Raw genomic sequence first — 25,070 nt, forward strand, 5'->3', positions numbered from 1 at the left:
TGTCTCTCTGACTGGAAGTGTGTCATGCAGTTTTATTCCAGTTGTGTATTTCGCATCACACAAACATCTCCGTGATCTTAACGTGCATCATTGGAGAAGACCAAAGAAGAGACTTGGGTCACTCACAAGGCCACCTGGGTTCACTTAGTATTAAGAAATGAGTCCTTAACAGACACTGTGTGTGTAGGGGGAAGGGAGTGACATCATTATAATATCATACAGTACCATATGGTTTATCAGCAGGTCAGGCTTTATTCTCTCATCACCTCGGTCAGGACTCAACAACAACATAATTTTTAAAATTTCAGACCAATCATATCAGTGAGGAATCAAGACTCTTTTGAGTTTAATACCCTAGAAAGCAGAACTCATTCTGAATGCATAGAATAAGCATAAACTTAAGATTATATCCATGTAAACTCTATATCCTGATTCATTAAGATAGCTTAGCAGTGAATATTTACAGATGAGACACCTTCTCTCCCCATTTAAGTACATCATGACTGTCCTTCTGATTGCAATATTAAATCTCATTGAATTGCAATATTAAATCTCATTTTTCTTAGGTAATCCAGCACCAGAATAACAAAAACTCTTTTTGATTCTTGATGCTCTATTAATGGAAAATAAACTCAGATTTAGCAACTTATGTGCAATTTGCTGTAGTGATTGCAATTTGCTGTTCATTTTAGTTTCCCTTAAATTATTCTAAAGAACTACTTGATGGCAGTCAGTTTTGCCCAGTTGCGGCATGGCACAGCTGGAGCAGACACTCGCTGTGGGAATCTCAAATCTTCCTCCTCCAGAAATACAAAGGAATTCAACAAGATCTTTAGCTAAGATTCTTTTAAAAAGTTACCTGCCATAGCATAATGGAACTCAAATGATCATGTAACAAGCAAAGGAGAAGAAAGGGGTCACCAAAAAAATCCTTTTGGAATCTGCACTGGGATATGTCCTACTCATCATATACAGAAATGATCTAGGAAAAAACCCTATCATGTAATGATAGACTTTTCTGAGAAGCATAAATTAATCAGATTATTAAAGACAAAGATGGACAACAAAGATCTGCCAAAATACTGAACAGAAGTGTTATAAAAAGGCAGAGGGAGTACAGTGTAGGTAAAGCACCCTCCGTGAGGAAAACCAACAACTTTATACACACACTGTGAGTAGTTTTGACAATCACTCCTTTGAAGCAAGGGCTTAGCATCATAAGAGAAGTGCGGAAACGAGTTCACTGTTCATCAGTGGCCAGAAACTAAATTTAATGGCATGACCAGTTAGGAAAGGAATAGGGACCAAAGGGGATCACTGTTAATGCACCTGTACACATCTATGATGTGCCCACATTTTGTGTATTGCATCTGTTCTGATGTGTCACCATCCTCACCCCAAGCTATCCCCAGAGTCATGTAAGAGAACTGTGAAAGCTAGAGAGAGGCATCAGACCCTGCAGGTAAAATAGGAAGCGAGGAATGACTTGGATACAAAAGCAAACAAGGGTGACATGAAAAAAAACCCCAAACAGTAGCCCTTTCAGTAAGGCATAGATGATCTGTGGAATTCCTTGCCAAAGGATGTTAGGGACATTGCAAGTTTCCCTAAATGCAAAAAAGTGACTGAATACATGCATGAGAAATAATCTAATCAGTATCACCATAACTAAAAGCACCACCTCTGTCTGAGAAGGTCCCTGAGCAGTACTGGGGCTAGCTGGCCATCTGGTTGGTCAGGTCAGATGTTCTTCTGGCACAATCCCATTTGCAGATTACATCAAAATACATGATCATTTTTATGTTGAGACACTTACACTCTGACCCACACAATTAAAACATCCCCCACACCCCACCTGTGACACATTCCTTTACTCTGACATTATTTCATTTGCTGCCTTGCAGTTGCCACTTCCTGCCCTTCAGAGACAAACCAAGTTACTTCTCAAGCAGGGGGTTTAAACAGAAAAGGAGATAATATTGCCTCAAACCCAGCTTCCTCCGCCACCCTGAATCCTCCATCCAAGAAGCAGTCAGCATGCAAAGGAGAGAGACACACACAACCCATCTTGCTCAATCCCCGATTGCCAGTGTCAAAAAATGTCAGGATTTCTATCAAAACCCAAAGCCAGGGATCTTTTTCCACACAGTAGCAAAGCTCCTGTGAAGAACATCTAGCCTATTTCATTCAATGCCTCTCAATCTCTGGAAACACTTGAGTGAGCAAAGCAATTCTAAAGCCAACTCCTTCCTCTTGGGATGGCGTGCAGGCATCTGGCAAATCCCTCTGCCTTTCTCCAGGGCAAGGGGACTTTACACAGTCAATGCTACATGGATTTCTTAAATCTGCCCACTCCCAGTCTACTTCCTAGGGCTTGCTGGATGAGAATTCTCTGCTAGCTCAGCTAACAACATTAGTCCTTCACAGTTTAGTGTCTGTTAACAGCATCACCTTTTGTGCTGTAGGCAGTTCTTACTGTCTCCCCAGGTGAGTACAATATTGAATAACTTAAGTTGCTTCAAGACAGTTCAGGCTGTCCAGGGTTTAAGTAATCATTATAATTTAAATCATCATTTTTCAACAGTAGCCTTTCTTAAAGGCTAAAATCTAGTCATGAATATGAGTAACAATAATCTTTAGCAGGGCACTTCAAAATCAGGCAATGCATTTGTGTGCGCTTAGGTGATTTGAACTCTGTGCAGAGGCTCTGGCTTAGCAATGACAAACACAAACCACTTCAGTTACTGATACTACATGAGCAGCCTCATCAGGGACACAACCAGACCTTCCTTGCCCCAGACCCCTCTGTCCTTGAAGGAATTCTAAACCTTACAGTTATTTCTAGACATTAAGGATTGAAAATGTTCAAAATGATAGTTTTTAATTTGGCAAAGTGAGAGAGATGTTCTTAGATTGACATGAAAACAAAAAATGCCTTTGTTTTGCTAGGTGAACTCAGGAAGTGCCTCTTGCTTTCTCCTTGCCACACCACAGCACCATTCACCACTGAGGAATGGCAGTGGCCCTCAGAGCACTCGTGCTGCTGGAGGAGAGGGCACTCTGCCAGATAAATTTTCATATCCTCCACATGGCTGTTTTGCAGCATGCAGAAAATAATTTCAGAGCATCCTAGGGAGAGTGGCCACTCTGAAGATGCTGAAAGATGCACTTTATTGCAGTAGAGAGACATTATTGCCAGCAAGAAAATTCTGTACATACCCAGAATAAAAGAGAAGCCATTAGAATAGAAGTGAAGGGAAGAGAAGCTTTTGTCTCAAATAGACTGCAAAAAAAAAAAAAAAAAAAAGCGCATCCTGTATCATTACTGGCAGTTGGAAGTACACAGTCAAAAAGCCAATACTGCTTGCTGGAAAAGGCCAAGGTGACAGGTTAAATCCACATCTATCTGAAGTATCTTTGAAATTAAGAAATGGATTTCTATTTAAATTATGAATATTCTTTTAATAGACATAATATAATAATAAAAATACTTAACATAACCTCACAAAATGATTGCATCTGATATGCTTTCCCATGCAAGTCAGACTAGGGCCTAGTTATGCACTGGCATCTTGCATTGGCACATTACAGTGTGACAAGGGCAGATGATCACTGCCCACGAGGATTGTCATGTCTCCTGGTGAAAAGGAGCCATAAAGCTCGTCTAAAAGACACTTCATTGCATTCCTTCACAGGCAGGGAATTACAGCTGTTTCAAACACGCTCCTGCATCCCAAAGAAGAAATATTCCGAAAAGTAATAAATGACTGAAGGGTTATTTCAAGCTAGCATAATTAATTAGCTAAGAGGCTGAACACATCTCCAGCTGGCCCTAGGAGGTAGAGGAAGGATATAAAGGTGGTGTTCCCACTTGCACAGTTAGCCCTCAGTGTAATCTTGTCATTAGGTTGCAAGGCAGTGCTCATAGGAGTGGTGTAGGAGATAAAACTCACAGGGGGAGAGGGAGAGGAAATCACACGTGACTCCTGAAGCCAGCAGCAGCTCTGCTTGTAAATCTGCACCTCGATATGCTGCTGTTTAGTATGCTGTGGCTGGGTAAGCACTTCTGGGACATAGGTGAGGCCAACATCAAGCCTGAGACTGTGCCAAGGTTAGTGTGGCACACTGTGACAAGTGAGACTACTGTGCCTAGACTTTCTGAGGATTTCTTTTTTTCTTCCTGTAGGTGAATAGCTGCTCTGGGAAACAGAAACCAAATCCTCATTAAATCTCCAGGCACTTTTGCTGACAGCAGCTCCCATTTAACTCTCAATCCTCTTTCCCCTATTCTGACACCCTCAGGCTACCCTTAAGAGATGACTGTTTCATTGCTCTCCAGCGACAGGCCCTCAATCCCACAGCTGTCACCAGCTGGTGGAGCAGCTCCACCTCTGTCAAATCGCACACTCCACCCTGCAGGTCACAAAACTCCGTCTGAAGGAGCCTGTGAGAGCTCCCTCCTTCCACTGAGAAGAACGGCTCCAAGGTCTCTGCTGAGGCCACTGCTAGTGTGTTGCCTAAAGCTTTTTGCATCCATAAGATATGACCCCTGTGGAAGGTATGTCTGATGAGGATTTGGCCTTTCCTCTCTCTGAACAAAAAGATGCCCAAAATAAATTCAAGCAGCAAGACAGGACATGGAGATCTGTTGTGGTGCTGTGGGTCCCAGGACAAGGTGAGAGATGAGAATCTGGCTCCAAGGTCTCAGAAGGCTGATTTATTATTTTATGATATTATAAGAAATTATATACTAAAACTATATTAAACTACAGAGGAAAGATACAGACAGAAGGCTGGAAAAGAATGAATAATATAAACCTGTGACAGATCAGAGAGTCTGACAGAGCTGGACTGGGATTGGTCATTAAGTAAAAACAATTCATATGGAACCGATCAAAGATGCACCAGTTGGTAAGCAACCTCCAGACCACATTCCAAGCAATCAGATAATTATTGTTTACATTTCTTTTCTGAGGCTTCTCAGGAGAAAAATCCTGGCAAAGGGATTTTTCAGAAAATATCATGGTGACAGAGATCTAATAGATGCATAAAGGACGAAGAGAAAACAAGCACAAAGATAATTATCCAAATTCTAGCCCCCTCTCTTCATTCTCTGTTAAAGCAACAAGCCAGATGTGGTTGTGCAAAAAAAAACCCTACAGCCAGACAGCTCTTATGCAGCACACACAGTTTTCCCCTTCTCATATAAAATTACTGGCAAATATTTTTGCTTGACATTAATCTTTCTCCATGACCCAATTTCTACCTCCTCCACAATTTAGGATATTTTGGCAGATGCCTGTAATTTTTATGAATTAAAGTAAATGTCAGAAGGAAAGCTGCTCCTCCCATTCCTCTCAAAGAGCTGGAAATAAAACCCCATTTCTAAGTTATAAAGCACAACTCTCCATTTTGGAAAATTGCTAGGACAAGTTTGCTTAGCAGCTCCACATTAAAAAATGTTTCTCTAAGAGTTTCTGAATTCCCTCAAACTAAATCAAAGACCAACACAAGCTATATCCCAATATCATTTTTGCAAATACTTTTTTTCCCATAGCAGAGTCAGTCTGCACACTTATTTTAACACCAGTGCCTTAATATTTTATACCTTTTCAGACAGATTTGTAGCCATATGATTCTTGAAACAGAATTTTTAAAGCCAAGCCGGTTGCAGGCTGAACGAACTGTATTGCATTGATCCCAAATCTCACGAAGGGTAAGGAAGGAAAGCTGTTTCATGGTTGGAAGTGCACAACTACAGAAGCAGGTGTAACTTCACACCCATCCTTCGGAGTCTCATAGAGTAGAGATGGACCCTCTCTCATCAGCCTCACTTTTTCTAGTTTTCCTCCAAGCCAGTAATTGCCCCACAAAATGCAAGGAAAATGGCTTTCCCTGACTGGACAAGAAGCTTGTATGCCATAACTCTTGTCCCTTACAGGCAACAGTTTAGTCACTATGAGTACTTTCTAAGATCCATAGCAGTCCCCTTCTGTTGCCCAAAAATTATTCCCATGGTCTGACTTCAGCTCCTTTTTATTCTGAGGGATAAAAGACTTAGCAATGGGGAAAAGAGAAGATGTTAAAAGATATAAATGTTTCCCCAGACAGTATGATGGGACAGAAAGGCACCAAGTCAACCAAGTATTTACAGCTCTGCAAGTTACTTGGGCTATTTTTTTTTGCCTTCTGTCCTTAGCATAGTAAACCTTATATGCAGCTCCTGATTTGGAGCTGACCAGTTTGGAGTCCCTCAAGACACTATAGTGGGACAAATTATTAGAGCAATGGCATATTTTTTTTTCTACATAATTATAGAACACACATAATTTCTAAATACTTTCAAAGAACAGAGATCTCATTTTGAAATATAACATATTTTGAAATTCTCATTTAATAGTGCTGGGCTACAACTTCTGAAAAAAACCCCAGTGAGTCTGCAATACTAGATGAACACTTCTAGTCTCAAGATTAATTATGTTAATGGTCTAAACAAAACTAATCTCCTCTAACCCAGACAAATTAGAGTTTCTGTGTGGCTCATTAATCCCTGCTTCTTCATCTGAAGAGGCCACATTGCTTAGTACCAATACATGCAAAAGAACAGCATGCTAGGAATATCTCAGATTGGAAGTGCTGAAAACAGTGGAAGCATTACCTTGCTTGATCTAGACATCTATGGTAGCATTTTGTGCTTTTTCCACCTTTCATTTATCCATGACTCCCCCCTGCCAGTTTAAAGCAGCCTGGAGTATACCAGCAAATGCTGTGATCTACTGCAATCCCATTGAGAATAGAAACAGAAATTTAATGAAAAGCTATGTACTGCACATTTCATCAGAGAAAGCTGCTGCCAGCATGACAAAGGAGGAAGGAACCAGCATCTGAAAATCTAATGACCCTGCCTCTGACATTCATTCATTAATGACAGTTAAGGATCATATTGCTGACGGACCTCCGTGTATCGTTTCAGTAAAAGAAGACAACTGAAGAAACTTTTTTCTTAACTCCTTTCAGTCTTTCTTTGGAGGTTGTACTGTCCTGTCCCTGCCAGCTCACCAAGGTACAACTGCTTGAGTGAAGGAGCAACCCAGCACTGAGCTTGGGTTCACCTCCAGCCAGCTGCTGCCTACATTGTGCCTGTGTACATTGAGAATGTGACTGGTTTATGCTCCTCAGCTGTCAGTACCAAAGCAACAAGCACAGGAGCTCTCAAGGTGCTGCTGGGATGTGCAAAAGTTACAGTATAATGAAGTCACAATTGTGGTAATTCTCAATTTAAAGTGACTTTACTCTTCTCTCAAGGTGTTTGATCCCTGAAATCCTCAGTCTGGGTGCAAGTGCTGCAAATCAATTGTTACTGTCAGATATTGTATTGATTCCTGTGGAGCAGTGCCTGTGAGCAGCAAAAGCAAAAATGCCAATTTCAATTACTAAGCAAAACAGAAGATTTCTTTGTGATTAGATGGAAAGAGGAAGATCACCACTAGCTACATTCTGAGGAAGAAAAAAAATCTAACGTCCTTTGCAAAGAGGTAGAGAAACCTATAGATTTCTACACTAGATACATACAGCTACATTATTAGTTTTTCCACATTGTTGAAATAAATTATAAATATACATATAAATACATAAAAAAATATACACACACACAATTATGCCATAACATATCCATCTGAATGAATTCAGACCAGAGAGATAAGTGTAACATAGCGATTTTCCCTTGAACTCCCCAGTACTACACAAATTTTGGTGAATCAACAGAATCACACATTCTTTTGATGCCCTCCATCACCTCTGTGCCATCACTGACATCACTGAATTTAGCCTGACAAAGCACTTCCATGTGGGAAGTTATCTCATTGTATACCCTGGAGATGAGTGGAGCTGAAAGAACAGGTCCAAGAACAACACAGCTGGGTGTCCTTTGGTAAAGAGGAGAACCATGGCTAAATCTCCAGGCCTCTGATGTCACCCTCTCTCAAAGGGCAACCACACTAGAGAATCACATCATCTCCTGGCAAACAACTGGAGAAAAATTTCTTTTTTTTCCATTGTGTTTTGGCCACTTCTCCCACTGACATTTTTACAGCCCTAGCTGTGCCAACAATGATCTCCCTTTACGAGCTGTCTTTCCCAATGTCTGGCCTCAAAGGCCTGCACTGCAACATGCAACACGCTGACTGCTGCAGTGAGCCATCAGCAATCCGCTACCCTGACAACACAGTGACAATGCCATCCGCAGGGAGGGGACAGCAGCAGTACAGACTGCAACAAAGCCTCCCTGCCTCAGGCCCAGCAGGCGCTGCTCTCACTGATAGATGCAGATGGGGCTCAGGGCTGTTCAGCTCCCTGCTCCTCTGGGCCTACAGCTGGGACACCGCTGCTGTCCCTGCAGGCCTGGCTTCCACAGAGGTGACAGCGAGCAGGACACCATGGAGACTGCAGCCAGTGCAGGCCTGGCTTCCACAGAGGTGACAGCGAGCAGGACACCATGGAGACTGGAGCCAGTGCAGGCCTGGCTTCCACAGAGGTGACAGCGAGCAGGACACCATGGAGACAGCTGAGCCTCCCTGCTCTCCTCACAGATATTTCCTGCCTGTGGCTTAATCTACCTGGGGCACGCCTCTGTGGGCTGCAGCTGGGCTTCCTGCCACTGTCTAGAGAAACCTCAGCTGTGCTACAGTGGGCACATTGACGCTGTGCGAGGAGGCCGTGCTGGAGTCACCATGACTGACTGAGCACAGCCCACCAGGAGCATGGGCAAGGAGCAGAGCACAGACACTGCACTGGGGATGGCCTCTTGTTTCTTGACATGGGGACACCTGCAGTCCCTGGCCTTGGCTCACATTCATACCACAAAACCGTTCCTGCATCTAAACTGTCGTAGTGGTGTGAGTGGGCTAAGCAGCAAGATCCGAGGAAGGCTGCAGGGCATTATGCAGGGAAGAAGACGCACTTAATTTCATGTTTTCTCTTCTGCTGGAAGGGTAGGTAGGGAAAGCAAGAGAAAAGCAGGCTGGATATGCTTCTGCTCTTATTAAGAGAAAGAATACTCCAGGCTGCTTCAGCAGCTTCTGATTCAGCTCAGAGCACAGCTGCAGGGGACACAAAGCAATGCTGTGAAGGGCACCATCTGAGGCACAAGAGATACAGAATACAATCTGCACATCCTCATACTTTCTCTTACTCTGCACTCCCCCCCAGCCTTTTTCTCCAGTTTAGCCAATAGATTCCTGGCAAGAAGATGGTGCATGAGAGGAAAAGGAGAATTTCTTTTTTTCCTGCAGTAAACAGGTTATCCTTTTAAAAAATAACATTACTTTTTTGATCTAGCAACACCAAGAAGATAACCTGTTAATGACACACATAGGAAAAAACATTATTTTCATGCCATTTCAGACCCTTGTGCTGCACCTTGTACCATTGTACAGTTGTTGAAGAATCACTGTACAGAGTTGAAGTTATTTCTGAAATTGTTAAAGCACAAGGAACATTTTCCAGAATCCACTTTGCAGAAATATTATGTGCAGGAAATTAGTTTAGAGATCTAGAGAAATCTGCAATTAGACGTTAATTTTTCCATTGAATGTGAAACTGGGCTAAGGTTCTTCACAAACTCCACTACTTCTTGGGCAGAGCACAGCAGTCCCCTGTAGAGGGAGAATGGCTCAGCAGAGCTCCCCAAATTCACAGAGAGTACTAGGAGAACACATAACCACTTTGGACCCAAGTGTTCAGCTACTGGAACATAATCTGTCTGCAAGAGTGCAGCTTGAACAATTGCCAGCTCTGTAAACCGAGACAGGACTTGGGAACATCACTCCCTTTTCCATAGCCCAGCACCACCAGCCTAAGGAATAATTTTTGGATAGGGTGTTAAGGGAGGGAGGCTGGCTTTGCTGCTCTCCAGAGTTTGCTCTGTGGAAATCTAAGCCAGTGAGGATGAGAAAAGTTAGGTAAGTGCCAGATGATCTGAAAAATTTTGCCTTTAAGGTCTGCAGTCAGTATTACAAAAATTTGAAGAAGCCTTGGCAAATGCTTAAAAAAACCCATTTCCTAAGTTGATCTGAAGTCATGCTTCATGCCAGCATATCATCAAGGATTCTTGCAAAACTGAACTTCTAGGCCAAGTCACTTTTCAGATAGAGCCTGAGAAAGAAGCATTTGCAAAAAGCAAACAGCATAGTTGATATTAGGGTTTCCTTTCATCAAAACAGCTTTCAATTGCCAGAAATATGGTTTATTGGCCACATATCATACAAACAAACAAACAAGAGAATGGACTTTGTTACTGAGGGGATTTAGAAGGCTTCAAAACTGGATGCAAAGCTAGTTAAAATCATTACCACAGAGGCATTGTCAATTCTCCACACTGCATGCACGTGTACACTTGCAGTTGTGCAGTCATAAGGGCCAACTGGCTGAGAGAAAGTATAAGACAGTATTCCACTTATGCAGGAATGTTTACTTCAGAGGCACAACATGTTCTCCTGACAGGGAGGGATTATACTACACATGATTAGAAGTATCTCATTGCAGCTCTCATAAAAATTGGTCTCTGACAACACCAGAGTTGTTTAATAGCACTTGACATATTAGAAGCACATACAGTATTAGCAAGAGTGTAACAGTCTTTGCTAAATAATCTGTGTAGCTTTATCAATGAGCAAACACTGCAGATGCACCCAAATCTTTACACAACACGCTTCACATATGTGAGCAAGAATAATATTTTCAAATCCTCTCTCAGCTGTGACATCTTGTAAGATGGACATGCCTAATATTGTTGGAAAACACTTCTGCCAAGGGAAAGGCTCCTTCTCTGATAAGCTTGAGTTTTAATGGGGTGAACAATCCTCAATCATAGCATAGTGCACACTTGTCCCCATCTATATTCGTTTAACTGTTAGACATCAGGCAGTACTTTTTAAGAGCTTCCACTTTCAAGCAAACTCCATTAGGGAGACATTTGCAAGGCTGAATGAATCAGAATTCTTGCCTGAAGACCTGCACATTTCCTAATTACCATGCATGCATTGGTAGGTTCAAGATATACATGATATAAAGGCAGAGTTGTCCACTCTTTGCTTTCCCAATGTCACTGGGCAAATCCCCATTTGGCAAGACTTGAACATATTTCCTTTAGTCTAAGGACAGCCTGAAGCCTGTGTCTAGCCTAGAAGATTAGGATTTATTTTCTAGGGCCACATAGCAAATGTCCTTAGTTCATGATCCTTGTGATGGCCAGACTTGCTGTAGGCTGTAGCACTTCATATTGATGAAATTAATATCTGCACTGGAATCCTTGAAGCACTAAGAAGCAAATTTACCCAAATTTACTCTGACCTAAAGCCAGGCAAAAATTAAAATATGGTGCATAGGATACCATTCAGGGAAAGATGCAGCTTGTCAACACAAAGTCTTACTCAGTAATAACATTTCTTGGGTGACTATCATAAGTTGAAATTCAAACTGGATGAAGATAATATAAAATTTACAAAAAATTCAAATGTCTTTTTAAAACTTATTACAGAGATGACTCAGAGTATTCTGGCATGGGTTAAGAGATGCCCCAGTCTGAACTCTGCAACCTGGCAATTGACTAAACTGCATCAAAAACTGAATCATAAAATCTCCAAACTCTAGCTCTCTGCTGTTTTGTAACACCAGCCATGCCATTCTGCCAGTAAGAGTCCTCTAAGTGAAAAGGAAAATCCAGTTTCTCCTCTGCCTTGCCCTTCTGGCCTCTCTTCCCCCTTCTCAGTAAGGCAGCAGGACACCCTTTGGAGGCCAGGTGCTCCTTGGCAGCCAGTGACATGATTCGCATTTCTGTGGCACATTTCATCCTAATGGATACCAAAGGACATTCCAAAAGGTCTTTCCCAGAGAAAGTCTTATACCTGAGTTATGATAAAACACTAAGCAGCACATAACTGTAACACAGTAACCTTAGGACAAGCAGCAGAGATGAGTATTAAATATCTACAAGGGGAATTCTGGAAGGATGAGTGCAATTTGTTACAATGGCTCTGGCCAGTACATCAGAACCAATATCAGCCCAATTCTTACAAAGGGTAGCACAGAGGTCTCAGTAGCTACAAGATTTTCTGTCTCAGAAGATAATATATGCTGAGACAAAAATCATACAGAGAAACTGGAATTAGTAATAAATCCAAAATAAATGGATCCAAAATCCACTTACTGGGTCAGTCCTCACCACAAGCTATCACAAGCCTATGTCTTCTCTTCAGCGCACTCTCATCTGGCTCATAATGACTTGTGGTGAGATCCCAGCCCAGCTCAAGGCCATGTCTGGAAGCAGAGGGTCAATCCTCTGCTGATGCACACCGACGAGACATCACTGAGTGATGAAGGGGGAGCAACTTAGAGCAGCTGAGAATGTGTCACATAAGGCAATCAGACTTAAAAGAAATGTGATGGCAAGGGTCCTAAACATTTTCAAAACACTGCTGTCAGAACAAATCTCAGTCTACAAAACCCTTCTTTGAGAAGTTGTCAGAGACCCATATGGGTTACTGGCATATTCTGTCCTTCCTGGAACACCGTGCATTGTGCTCCCTTTCAGTTATTATTATTCCTCTACCCCACTGTGAAAAGTCTCTGGTATGACATCATCCCCAACATTGAGCTTAACATTGGCCAAATATTTTGCTGAGCTTTCTTTCCCTCCCTGCCTTCATAGCTAAAACTTCAGTTTAAAACTTTTATTTTTCATTATGTCTGTGAAACAAGGAGTTTAAAAACAGACGGAGCAACAACCTGCAAAAAGCAATTAATAAAACGCACCAGCAGTCCTAAAACTGTTCCGAACACTTCATTCAGCAATGCATTGAGACAGAACATCAGCAAAGCTACTAAATAACATGTGACAAAGCAAAACCCAGAAAAAGGCAAAATAATAACTTGTGGTTTTTAGCGTCTTTTATCTGAAGCACTTTGCAGCCATATATGCATATTATATAGGGATCATTCATCTAGCTGAAATATAGCTGGCTTCACTTCAGAACTAAGTTGTATAACCACAGACAATAAAACTATATGGCAAAGTCAGAGAGAGGAAAATGAAAAGCAACTGTTCTAGCTGGATTACAGAACAAATGCCAAGTCAGCACTCTCACTAGGTGAAATTCAGAGGAACAGTGAGGTTTACATTCAAACTCATGGGGAAGATATTGCAGCATCACCAATGACCCAGCCTTTAAGTGTACCTCTAAGTGAAAATATAGTACCTCTGGCAACAAAATGTCTCTACTAGCCTTAGAGAGGGCCCAGGTGATACCCAGTGAGTGGTCAACATTCATTTCTGAATCATCTGCCTTCCCTCAAAAGTGTCCGCAAAGCTTAGCACCAGTCACTGCAGCCTGGAGAAGATTTGTAGTTCTCAACAACTGGTATGAGCACAGCTCAAGCACAAAACTGCTTCTACCATTTCTGTTGGGCCAGGAGCACTCAGTAGAGTTTCAGAGAGAGGCCAGTCAGGCAACAGGATGTGGCTGCTTTTACTCTAAATACTGCAGTTACTAGCATGATGGGAATGAAGTCCCTCATATTCCAGTGTGATTGTGTGGAGAAGGTGGTACTATATTCCCAGCTGTGGATCACATTAGCTAGTAAAGGTGCATGACCCCCTCTAGCTACTGGAGATCTGCACAAAGGTTGCTGGCAGGCCACCACACTCATCCAAAATTACGATGGTAATTGGTGTTATTCACATGGAAAATTTCTGTTGCATTCTCCAGTACAAAATGCACATTACAGGCAGGAGCCTTGCTCTTAGGTGGCTCTTCATTTTCCTCACTGCCTTCAAGTGCCCAGCTCTCAAATATTTGCATCATAACAAGTTTCACATATTGAAGTGACCAGCATTTTAGTCAGAAACCTTTGATGATGGATGTCTGGGGGAGTCAGCTCTGCTGAAAAGCCCTAATTCTGGTGATTTGCTGTTTCAAGCCTCAAAGTGCATTGGTTATAAGTGGTTCCCATGTGTAGAGGTTTTCCTTTGCAAATAAAGGCTTAAAACATTAGTGTAACATCACCTGTGATACAGTAGAACCTAAATCTATTTCACAGAGCAAGGCTAATAGCCCTGCATTGGGAACTTCCTTTATCTTACAATACACTGCACTGCTAATGGCCTACTGCTATCATCTTATTGCAGGGGTTCCATACTGTTGCCTCCTTATCACAAAAGTTTCATACCTTCTTGGTGTTTCTTGTGGGCAGCTCCTCAGAGCACTGACTCTTTCTTCTTCACAAAGCAGCCACTGACTCCAGTTCCCTTCTCAAGCAGCCACCCCACTCTTTTATAGCACTCTTCTTCTCATTGCTTACATGCTGTGGCCTGGTAAAGTCAGGCCTGTTCCTAATCTTTGATAATTGGCCAAGCTGCAACTCCTTAGGGGTAAGATGACTTTCTACACTATCTTGATTTTCTTATATTCTATCCCCCTACAGCCTATCACAGCACTGGAGCCAGAACTCCTCTTACAGGGAGCCCCTTGCCTCTTTACACTTACTAGGCTCAGAAGACCATAGAAACACAAGTATTATTCATCCTTCCTCCCAGCCAGAGGTTCCCCAGGCAAGTCACTTTCCATATCCTTTTCCCTGAGAATGTTGTATAGCTAGTAGCAAGAAATAAATGGGATACCTGTGCTGGTGTCTCATCACAACACTCCTGTCTCTTGAGGAACTGGCTTACAGTGAGGTGTAGGCCCTGGTGAAGCAATATCACTTTCTGCCACCTTTGTCCTTGCCTCCTCCAGCCTCACAGCACAATTACAGGATAGCTGCAGGTACATGTGCCCTCTTTCCTTTACACAGTCTGTTTCTCTTCCTTATTCACAGATATATCGATAAGGTGACTGTTTTCTGTGGCTAAAATTATATCCCCAGACATTTTAAACCTGTAGACAAAGCAGATTTGACTAGTCTGAATTCACCTTTGAAATATAAATAGGAACATGGAAAGATGCTGGAATAAAAGCTATCATAATCAAAGACTGGAGATTTCCAGCTATGTCTTGAGAGACTTTATCTGGAAATAAGAGAGCCCTTCCAATTCAAGGAAGAACAACTGCTGTGCGACTCCTTCACCTCCAAGTCCTCTTATAATTTCTCATCTCCATGTTGGTTTTCTTGTTCCTAAAAGCCAACCCTTTCCAAGCTATTTACTCTGGCACACCATCCTGAACACAGAAAATATCTCCTCAGCTAAGGAGCTTACTGGGACAGATACGAGTCAGTCAGCACCATCTGATAAGTAATATTTCAGTACAGTCTATTCTGTACTCTCCAGCCCTGGGACACTAATCCAGAGGTTAATAAAGCAGTAATCCCTTGCTGATCCACAGGCTCTGTTTCCCACATCATTACTCCAGGTTATATCTGCTCTCACCACCCTAAATCTCGTTTCCCTCCCTTCTTCCCCACCTTGCACTGTCCTCACTAGTGTGACATCATTACAGCCACCTTTCAGACACACAAATGGAGCCAACTGACACTCAGTTATTTCAGCCTTCCCTCCTGAACTGCTGCTATCCCAAAGCACAGGCTATTTGGTTTGCTTTTTGAGCTGGTGGATTTGAGCTTGTCTCAGAAATGCCCCTGGTACCCCAGCATGGATGCTACTTCTGGTTCCCAGGGAGCTGCTGAGAGACAGTAAAAAATAAGTTTCCACCTCCAAAAAGGATTTCCCCCGCCTCTCCAGGCACCTCAACCTGCCCCTGTAGGGAAGATGTACAAATTACCCAACCAGAGGTCCAGGTTGCAACCTTGTAATCTCCATTTACTCTGTCAGCTGCTCACTCATCTGTAACAGGAACTCTAAACCTTGTCATGGATCAGCCAACCTCCAGTTCATTTCATCTTCCTGTAAACATCTCTGGCAGGCACAAGGAAGGCAGGAGGAAGGGAAAAAGACACACAGCTCCCTGGCAAAGCATGGCTCCACTGTCCCAGGTCAAGCCCTTCACACAGTTTGGTCTTCCTGTGACCACTGCCTGATGTTACAGAGAAGGTAAATGATGCAAAAGCATCAGTCTTTGTTAGTCTTGTCAGGCTTCTTGTAAATAGGAATTGCCTAAGGGCCTGAAGCATAGAGTTTAGCATAATATCAGTGAATATTACATATTCTGAAATACCTGGATTTTCTCAGTCAGCTCTCACACATCAAGCACAAACAGATCTTGCAGAGGTCCTGCTTTCAGTGGTTTGCTGGAACAGGGAGTTAGTTTTACAGCATGCTTTTACTTAGCAATGATCTGGAGCTTGGTTCCAAGCTTGCCATCTTTTAATTTAATCAGATGTCCTTTGTAGAAGGTGCTGTATTTTAGGCATGCCAAAGAGGCTGATACAGGAAGAGCTGACATGCTGCTTCTCTCTCACTTTTGGAAAAGCTCACCACTAGAATTTATCCTGAGACATAAGAGCCAAAGAACAAAGACAATAGGAGCTTGAAAACGATACAGGAAAAGAGATACCAAATGCTCCCAGCATCCATCAATGTGTAAGCACAAATTATTTGCTTTCAGCAGGAGTCTCAGGGTGTCAAACACTTCCCAGCAGTGAGTACAAGGGTTACGGGGTACATTACTATATTGCAGAGTAGGCTGTTCTGAACTCTCTCCTTTGCTTTTGGGGTTAAGAAAGGCTTTCCATCTTTCACATGGATTTAACTTTATTCCAATTTTTAAAAACAAAGCAGCACTCAAAGTGATCTGTGTGCTTCATATCACAAACAAATTCACGAGACACAGTGGAGTCACAGGAGTTGCCCTCGTTGGTAAACTGCTATTTAAAGAGGACTAAAGCTGACTGCAGTCCTCATCTCATTTTCCATCTGTCCTTCCTGCATCCCTTTCTTCTTCCTATCTCCATATGATAAGGAAAAAGGATGCACTATAAAAATCAACAGGTTGAGATATTTAAGCTACTTCTTTCTTGCCAACTAAGAAGGAATAGAAATGCAAAAGCAAGTATGCAGATTATCAGCCTGTCCTTCCTGGCAACTCACTGCAGCTCTCAAACACATAACCCCTCATCATCCCATGAGGGTAAGGAGACACCACATCCCTGCTGGCCCAGAACTGAGCCTAGGAAGAAACTTGACCTGGGACAACCTGAGAGTACAGGCATCTGATGCACAGGGACATCACAACATCTCATGGCTCTTGAATTAAACAGAACAAAAATGCCAAAACACCCCCAGGCCCCAAGCTGCCACCTCTTTGATATGTTCTGTGGCTGCTAACCTGCCTGCAAACACTGTAGTTACAAAGCAGGTGGGAAATTCATCAGCCAGCTGCATCCTCCCAAGTGCCACTACTTCCTTGTGTCCTGCAATGAGGAGAATTTGCCAGCTCTTTCATCTCTCTGACAAGAACACAGACCCTCACAGCTCCATCCACAGCTCCTGGCTACCTGTTGGCCCTCAGTGTGACCTGCCTGCATTTGATGGCACTTGTGTGAACTGAGCACAAGGACTGTGAAGAAGCCATGCTGCTGCATTGATGTCTGAAGATGTAACCTCTGGCAACCTCTTCTGACCCTGCTGCCCACTCCTCCCTCCTAGAGGCCCAACTTGTGATGGCAATGCAATCCCTCCCCATGAACACCTTGCATCAGTCCAACTGCTCCTACTGGGAACAGCTTCTGTCCTTAAGCACCTGAGTAGCTCATTTGGGATTACAGGCACAGCATATGTTTGCTGCATCCCTGTCTGTAAGCTCTTTATGGAGCCCTGGCAGCACGAGGATGCAGCACACAGAGGTGGCAGGGGGCTGGAGAGAGGGGAAGGATATTGGAGTGCTGACTAGGCTGTCCTCCTGAAAGGACAATGACAACTCAGAATTCATCCACTGCAGCTGCTCCCTTTTAAATGCTTGTTTTGAATATTTACAGAAGAAGAAGAGGAGAAATCATGAAATTACCTGCTGGGATTTTTTTTCCAGCAGGTTCTCTTCCAGAGAAGAGGCCAGCCTGACATCACCCAGGCTGCCTCCAGCCCTCTGTATCCACCCAGCTGCCTGAAGCACTCCAAGTTTGTGTGCACACACATCTCACCCACCTCAATACTGCCCTGCAGAAGGCTAAGGGAAGAGGTGCAAAAGTCAGAGGCTGATGAAGACACTGCTTAATACTGTATTGATTTTTCTAACCTGGCACTGACAGCTCTAAACCAAAGCCCAAAGCTGTCAGACCACTGCCAAATCTCAGCCCAGTGCTGATGACTTGTTACACTGCTGACCTGGGCTGGAGCCACAGCACAAGTAAGCCTGAGAGGCTTAATGCCTCCCCTCAAAGGGCTTATCATCTGACACTTTCCTACTGGAAGGCAACCTGAAGCATTAAACAGAAACCCCAGGGGTCATGCAATAAATCTGCCTTTTCTGGGCATTCACCTTCACCTCAGACATTGGCTGCATTGGCAAGCTTCATCTCATAGCTGAGATCACAGGATCAGTTAGGTTGGAAAAGACATCCAAGATCATCAAATCCAACTGTTAATGTAGCACTGCCAAGTCCACCACTAAAACATGTCCCCAAGTGCAACATCTACATGCCTCTTAAATACCTCCAGGGATGGTACCTCAACCACTTCCCTGGGCAGCCCGTTCCAGTGCTTCAGAATCCTTTTGGTGAAGAAATGTTTCCTAATTTCATATTAACGCCTTCCCTGGCACGCTTGAGGCCATTTCCTCTTGTCACTTGGGAGGTCAATCCCCATCTCACTATGACCTCCTTTCAGGTGCTTGTAGAAGGCAACAAGATCTCTCCTGAGCCTCCTTTTCTCCAGCCTGCTCAGATTCCACTCTAGTGCTTTCTTCCCTCAAGCAGATCAACACTCCTGCCCAGCTTGGTGTTGTCTGCAATCTGACTGAGGGAGCTCTCAATCCCCTTGTCCAGAGCACTGGTGAAGATTTTAAAGACTGGATCCAGTACTGAGCCCAGTGGAAGACCACTGATGAGTGGCCCCCAGCTGGATGCAATTCCATTCACCAGCATGCTTTGGGGTTGTTCATCCAGCAAGTTTTTTACCCAGCAAAGTGAACACCCACCCAAGGCACAAGCAGCAGTTATTTGGCTGTTATTTGGCTTTTGGCCTTCCCCTCAATTCTGACCCATAAACACCCAACCCTATTGTCACCATCATTAAGGTAGTTTGAACCTCTTTCACAAGTCTGATTAACTCCTGTGGAAAGATCCTTTCCCCTTTTTGTATCAGGGGTTCTGTGTCTATCACCAGCAGGCCTGATGTTATGTAAATTGATCCATGATCAAAATCCAAACATCCTGCCAGTGACAGCAGCCTTGTATTATCTGCTGGCTTTTCCCATTTCTTCCCTCATCATTCCCTGCAACTGGAAGGACAGATAAGAACACTACTTGTGCTCCTGCTCCCTTAACCAGTTGTCCCAAGGCCCCAAAGGCTCTCTTGACTGCCCTTGGGTTTGTAACTTGATTGTTGCCTACCTGAAAAATCAATAACAGAAGAAAAACCAAGGACCATATCAGGGTGGGAAGCTTTTTTCCACATCTTTAACCCAGGCCCGAGGAAGGCAGCAGAATTCCCTAAGAAGTGTGTTCAGCCTGCATATGGGGTCTTCTGTGATTCTGCTCCCTCAGAAGGGAGTGTCCTATGAGGATGACCAAGCCTTTCCCAGAGAAGCAGTTTTGATGCAGGGTGGAGGCTGATTTAACCTCACTGACACCTCCAAACTAGAAGAACCATCATCCCTCACAATTGCTTGGCTCCACTTGCAGAGCCTTGTACCTCTTGTGCAAGGGCATCTTGAGGTACAGCACAGCTGAAGCAGGATTAAGCCAGGATGGATTCCTGGCAGAATCCTGTTTTCCTCATCTCAGGAAGGGGAGTCAAAAATGTGAGCGAGCTTGTTTTGCTCCTTCTCATCTGTCTGAGCTGCACATCCCCTTGTACAGCTCTCTATTCTTCCTTGCTTTTCCAGGCTGTGCACACAGAATCATGTTCCTGATCTTCAGGCTGCATTTAACATCACTTTACAACAGTCCTCAAGGGGAAAGTTGAGCACCTCTGAGCCCTGGGGTTTGGAGGAGATGCAAGCGAGTTTACTTTGCTAAGCAGTCCCTCAGGTTTGTTCTGCCCTCAGCCCCATGATGCTGGGGTTTTGAAGGAAGACAGACTCTGCTGGAGGAGCAGGGGTACCAGCTCCTCCCCAGCTTTTGAGCTAAAATGTGCTAGCCACAAGGATACCTTCCCCATGAGAGGGTGGCAGCAACTCTCCAACAGGCTAAAACACAGATCCTTCAAGCTCCCACCCTTCCCTTAAGGCTGACAAGAACTCCCCCTGCTCTCCAAATCACCAATGAGCACTGCCCATGAGGTTTTTCCACTTCCTCCCCCAGCTGTGCAGCACTCTGTAAGCACAGGCATTTTACGCAGGCACTGATGGATGCTGATTGTCATGGATGAGAGGGTGACTGCCCATGGAGAGAACCCCAGCAAAGTTCAGTGGCTTGGAAGAGTTTTCCTCAAGGGGACAGACTAGTACAAGCACAGGATTGTCCCTGTCAGACAGCTCATTTTCCTTACCCCTGTCCAAGAGAGTGAGAGAGCACTGTCTGCCTGCATTAAGGGGGTTGCACTGTTGATAATTTGCAAACAGGCAGAGTTTACTTGGGGAAAAATGCAAAGCACGGCAGGGCAGGAGAGGAGAGACTCTTTTAAAACATTTTAGTCTTTTGTTAAACAAGTTATAAGACCTCTGGGGGAAAATCTATACCTAATTAAAAGTTTAGCAAGTCCAAGGAGATAGTCAAGGCTACAGAAACCAATTGATGGGAGCTTGAGACTTACTCACTAGCCCTTAATATGCTAATTCACAATGATTCTGAGAGAAGAACACTACCCAGAGCTGCAAACAGTGTCAAAAGCACTGCTTCTGGGAGGATCAAGTGAAAAGTTCCCAAGTTGCTGGTGATAGCAGCCATTGCTCCTTCAGGAAAAAAGACAAAAAGAAGCTGTCCAGCCATTTTGAAATAGACAATTGCAAGGCAAAAAAAAATCTGCCTGAATCAGTCTTGCAATCATGAAGGCTGGCCAGCCTGATTTCACATGGTAAGAATTCCATTCCAGGTGCTTAAAGCAAAGGGTGATGGCAATTTTGATGGAGGGGTGCAGAGGAAGACAGAGAAAACAGGATGGGAGAGGCAGACAGGAAGCCAGGGAAGCCTGTCCCACACATACAGGGCAAGCTAAGGCTGAGAGAGACACAGAGGTTTGGGCAGCTGTGCTCAGGGAAGTGTGTTCCTGGTCGACAAAGAAAGCTGCACCAAGGACAGACTCTCCTCCACTATCAACTACTTACTGAAGGAACTCCTGAGCCTGTTGTCCAGGTCTGGAGGTGGCACTGGCTCTGGGAAGGTTTGGGGAACACTGCATCTCCTGCTACAAGCACCACAAAGCAAACCCCAGCAGGAGGCCTAGTAATGTAACTCAGCTGAAGTGAGACAAAGCTGTCACTCATAGAACCAAAGAGTCACTTAGGTTGGAAACGATCTTTAAGATCATCAAGGTCAGCTGTTTACCCAGCTCTGCCAAATTCACCACAGCTACACATCTCTTAAATCTGCTCAGCACCTCCAGCCCCAAGCCCAGGGCACAGAAAATCACAAATGCAGCACAACAAACACAGACGTGCAGTTCAAGGGTTTTACTTTGGTCCCCAGTAGCCCCAGAATCCACCTCTAAACCCCTCCAAGGCCAGCAGCAAAAAAGGATCAGCTCCCCCACCCCACTAAAACAGTCCCAGCACAGCAAACCCATGGCCTGGTTATGCACACACACTGCTGGGAAGGGAAAAACCAACTTGATTTGCTCTGCTGCTTGAACACCCACCCCTGAGTTACTGAGAAATGACCATCACTTGTGTAACAGAACCCTTCAGTGCCTGCAGTAGCAGGAGGCAGACACAGCACAGGGGACAGAGATTGCCAGCCCCCCCCAGCACAGGCAGACACACAAACTTACCTTTCACTCCTTCCTTCACAAACTGTCTTATCGCCATAGCAACTGTAATCCTAGGTCATGCAGCTAGGAAAAAGAATAAATATAGCACAAATGAAGATATACACTATCGCCAAACACAGCCTCAGTGGTAGAATCTAATTTTCATTAGAGGCATAACAGTGGTTTTGCATAATTATACATATATTAATGCCCAACATGCCCATCTTCAGTGGGAGTTCATTAATTCAGTTCTAAATAAAAAGGGTTGCTCATTGCAGGTTAATTTCTTTTTCTTTTTTTAATTTTAAAGTAGAGAATATTTCTAAAAGCTCAAATCATACTTTCACAGCTTTTCCTTAATCCTCAGATTAACAGAGAAAGGAAAACATGAAGATTAAGTCTGCTCTGAAGTAAAAACATGGCAAAACACATAACAGCAAACTTTGCTGCTTTTGAAATGTGAGGAGTGAGAGCAAGCAATGAAAAAAAATTGACCAGATGCTGTACTGTACCTGGAATTGAGTCCCAAAGGAAAGCATCTAACAGCCTTTGGTGCTTGTGGTGAAAGCAATAGAGCAGCACCATAGTGAGAAGATCACACTGCTGCAAGAGACCCAACACAGGTTTGGCTGGCACCAGAATTTACTACGCAGCTCGAGGTCAGCGTTCATAAGAGGAGGCTTATTTACTCTGATGGCACAGATACAAGATAGCAGCACCAAGGGATAGCCCCAGCCAAGCACACCGCAAGGCAGAGAAACCCTTCCTCTGCATCTTTGCTTCTTTAAGTTGCTCCTCAGGTTCCTTCATTACTTACTAAACCCAAACACCTGAGGCTGGTACCTTAGACCCTCCTCTCTTCATAACTGTTTCCAGGTGGGCCTTGTCTGAGTGATGGGGAGCCCCTGGTGCTGCTCAGAGCCCACCCTTCTGTGTGTGGGGCAGTGCCTGGGGGTGGTTATTGTCCCTTCAGGTGACAGGTGCCTGGGGATGTGCTGCTCTGGGACTTCACAGTGAGCTCTTTTATTGCAAACCTGCATGTAGCCCTAAGGATGCTCCCAAAGTCCTGACCTGGTGCATGCTGGACTAAATAATAAAATAAAAGCAGCATCCTAAGGAGATGTCTCTTCACTAACTTCATCAACATCCTAGCCAGGGAGGCAAGGGAGAATCTACTATTTGGTTTTGTCTCCATAGAGGTTTATTAAATTCCTCACTTACTGAAAAGGCAAGGACAACGAGGACAAAGGGAAGAGGGGGGCTGGCCTGGAAGAAAGGGTTTGGAAGAAAGAAAAAGGGAGAGGTGCAGAATAAATGGAAAGGCAGAAGAAGAGATGGAGAGAGGTCTATCCTAAACAGCAACAAAAATCTCTCGTGGCTGTCAATCCCTCCTCCTTGTGTTATCATGAATACACAGCTCAAACTTCAGTCAGTGGGAGGGAGAAACCTCCCTTGTCACCCAAGCTTCTGCAGGAGGGAGAGGGAACTCACTGCCTATCTGTCCAAGCCAGGGTCTTGCTTGTTCTTCCCTGTGCTGTAGTGAGCCCTCCCTGACATGGACTTTTGGGTTGCGCAGCAGGCCCAAATGTGGCCCCTTCCCTCCACGCTGTGAGCATGTCCCGCCCCTGTCCTGGAGGTACCTGAGCCCTGGAAGCCCATCTATCCATGATGAAAAGAGAAATAGCAGCTTGCTGCAGATGCTGCTGGTCAAAACCAGATTTTTTTTATACAATGAACAAACACCTTTGACACACTTGTGCCTACTGTATCTGTCCTCCCTTCTTGAGTGCCAGCCTAGACAGAAGAGGAGCTTTTTAGAGAGGTCAGATGGGGCCTGGCAGAGGGTTCTGCTGGCCATGAGCTGTGAGCTCAGTGGAGGAAAGAATCCACCTCCTCTCTGTGAAGCTGTGCTGTAGGGATGTGGGGGCTGTTTGCCCAGGATTGCCACTGACTGCAAAGGATACCCAGCCTTCTGCCTGACCAGAGAGCAGCGACAGTGTTAAAACCTCCAGAGAAACAGGGTAAGTGTTCAAATGTCTGTGATAAAGTTTACCTGTGAGAGCAGGACAGGCATTGAGATATGGTTGCTAATCCAGAGAAAAGATTCAAGATCTTCTCTGAACTAGGGAAGAGAACAAAACCAGCCACTCCTCTGATTTTTGTGTTGTCTGCAATTACCACCTCTGGGTGCCAAAAATAGTAGGTAGGCCCTGGGATGGGGAAATGACACAGACAGGGACTTGCTCCACCCCTGGAATTATTCAAGGCCAGATTGGACAGGGCTTTGAGCAATCTGGTCTAAGTGGAAGGTGTCCCTGCCCATGTAGGAAGGAATTGGGTTACATTCAAGGAGGAGCTGAAATATGACTTAGGAAGCTTGTAGAGATAAGCTTGTAGAGTCCCAGAAATATTGTTATCCCCCTTCCAGTGGCTCCTGCAGTTTTGATACAAGTTTGGTCTCTCCTGAGATGTTCCTTTCCTGCAGATATCCCTGCACATACAAATCCCTTGACATGGGAAACCAAGCCCAGTGTCCCTCCCCACTCCCCCTCTCAGGGTTTTTTACCCATGTTACCTGCTATGACTCCAAAGTGCTGTGGCAGCAGCAGGGAGAGGTACAGCTCTGCTGGGAAACCCTGCAGGGTGGTCCCCTCCCTGCAAACATGGTCACTGAGCCACACTGAGGAAAAGCAGAGCAGTGAGGATTCAAGGGACACAGTCCCTGTTCCCCTTTGGAGGGACATTCCAGCCACCTGAAGAGGCAGAGGGGATGTGTGAGCAAATCCAGCAGGATGAGCTTTATGATTTAGGCAAACAGTGTAAATGCTTAAGTACTTTCATCTAATACTGTTCCTGACACTCACAAATGGACTCTCCTGCCCAGCCAAGCAGAGCAGCCTCAGATGCAGTCTCGCAGCCGGGACCTATGGAATTCCATCCTTCTGCCTACAGGCACATGGAAATCTTGCACGTGTGTGTGGCCCTCTCCTCCTGCCCTGCCTCCCCACTGCAGGGGACAGTCAAGTGATGCTCAGCCTGTCTCACAGCAGCTCTGTGC

At 44.3% G+C, this 25,070-nt stretch overlaps 1 long non-coding RNA gene across 2 annotated transcripts in view; it reads right to left on the minus strand.

The window, feature by feature from the left end:
• The window catches only part of LOC135457444 (uncharacterized), a 40,291-nt gene extending 17,493 nt beyond the window's left edge, over positions 1-22,798 (minus strand). Inside the window, exons 1-3 of one of the 2 annotated variants that reach the window (XR_010442734.1) lie at positions 22,702-22,798; positions 22,525-22,615; positions 22,034-22,096 (exon numbers count right to left, since the gene is read on the minus strand). This is a non-coding gene — a long non-coding RNA (uncharacterized LOC135457444). Of the gene's footprint in view, positions 1-22,033; positions 22,097-22,524 lie in introns of both variants that reach the window. The other variant, XR_010442732.1, reaches the window with a different exon arrangement.
• Between the last annotated feature and the right edge of the window lie 2,272 nt (positions 22,799-25,070).

The sequence above is a fragment of the Zonotrichia leucophrys genome, chromosome 1A, assembly GCF_028769735.1.
Source record: "Zonotrichia leucophrys gambelii isolate GWCS_2022_RI chromosome 1A, RI_Zleu_2.0, whole genome shotgun sequence".
Classification (NCBI taxonomy): Eukaryota; Metazoa; Chordata; class Aves; order Passeriformes; family Passerellidae; genus Zonotrichia; species Zonotrichia leucophrys.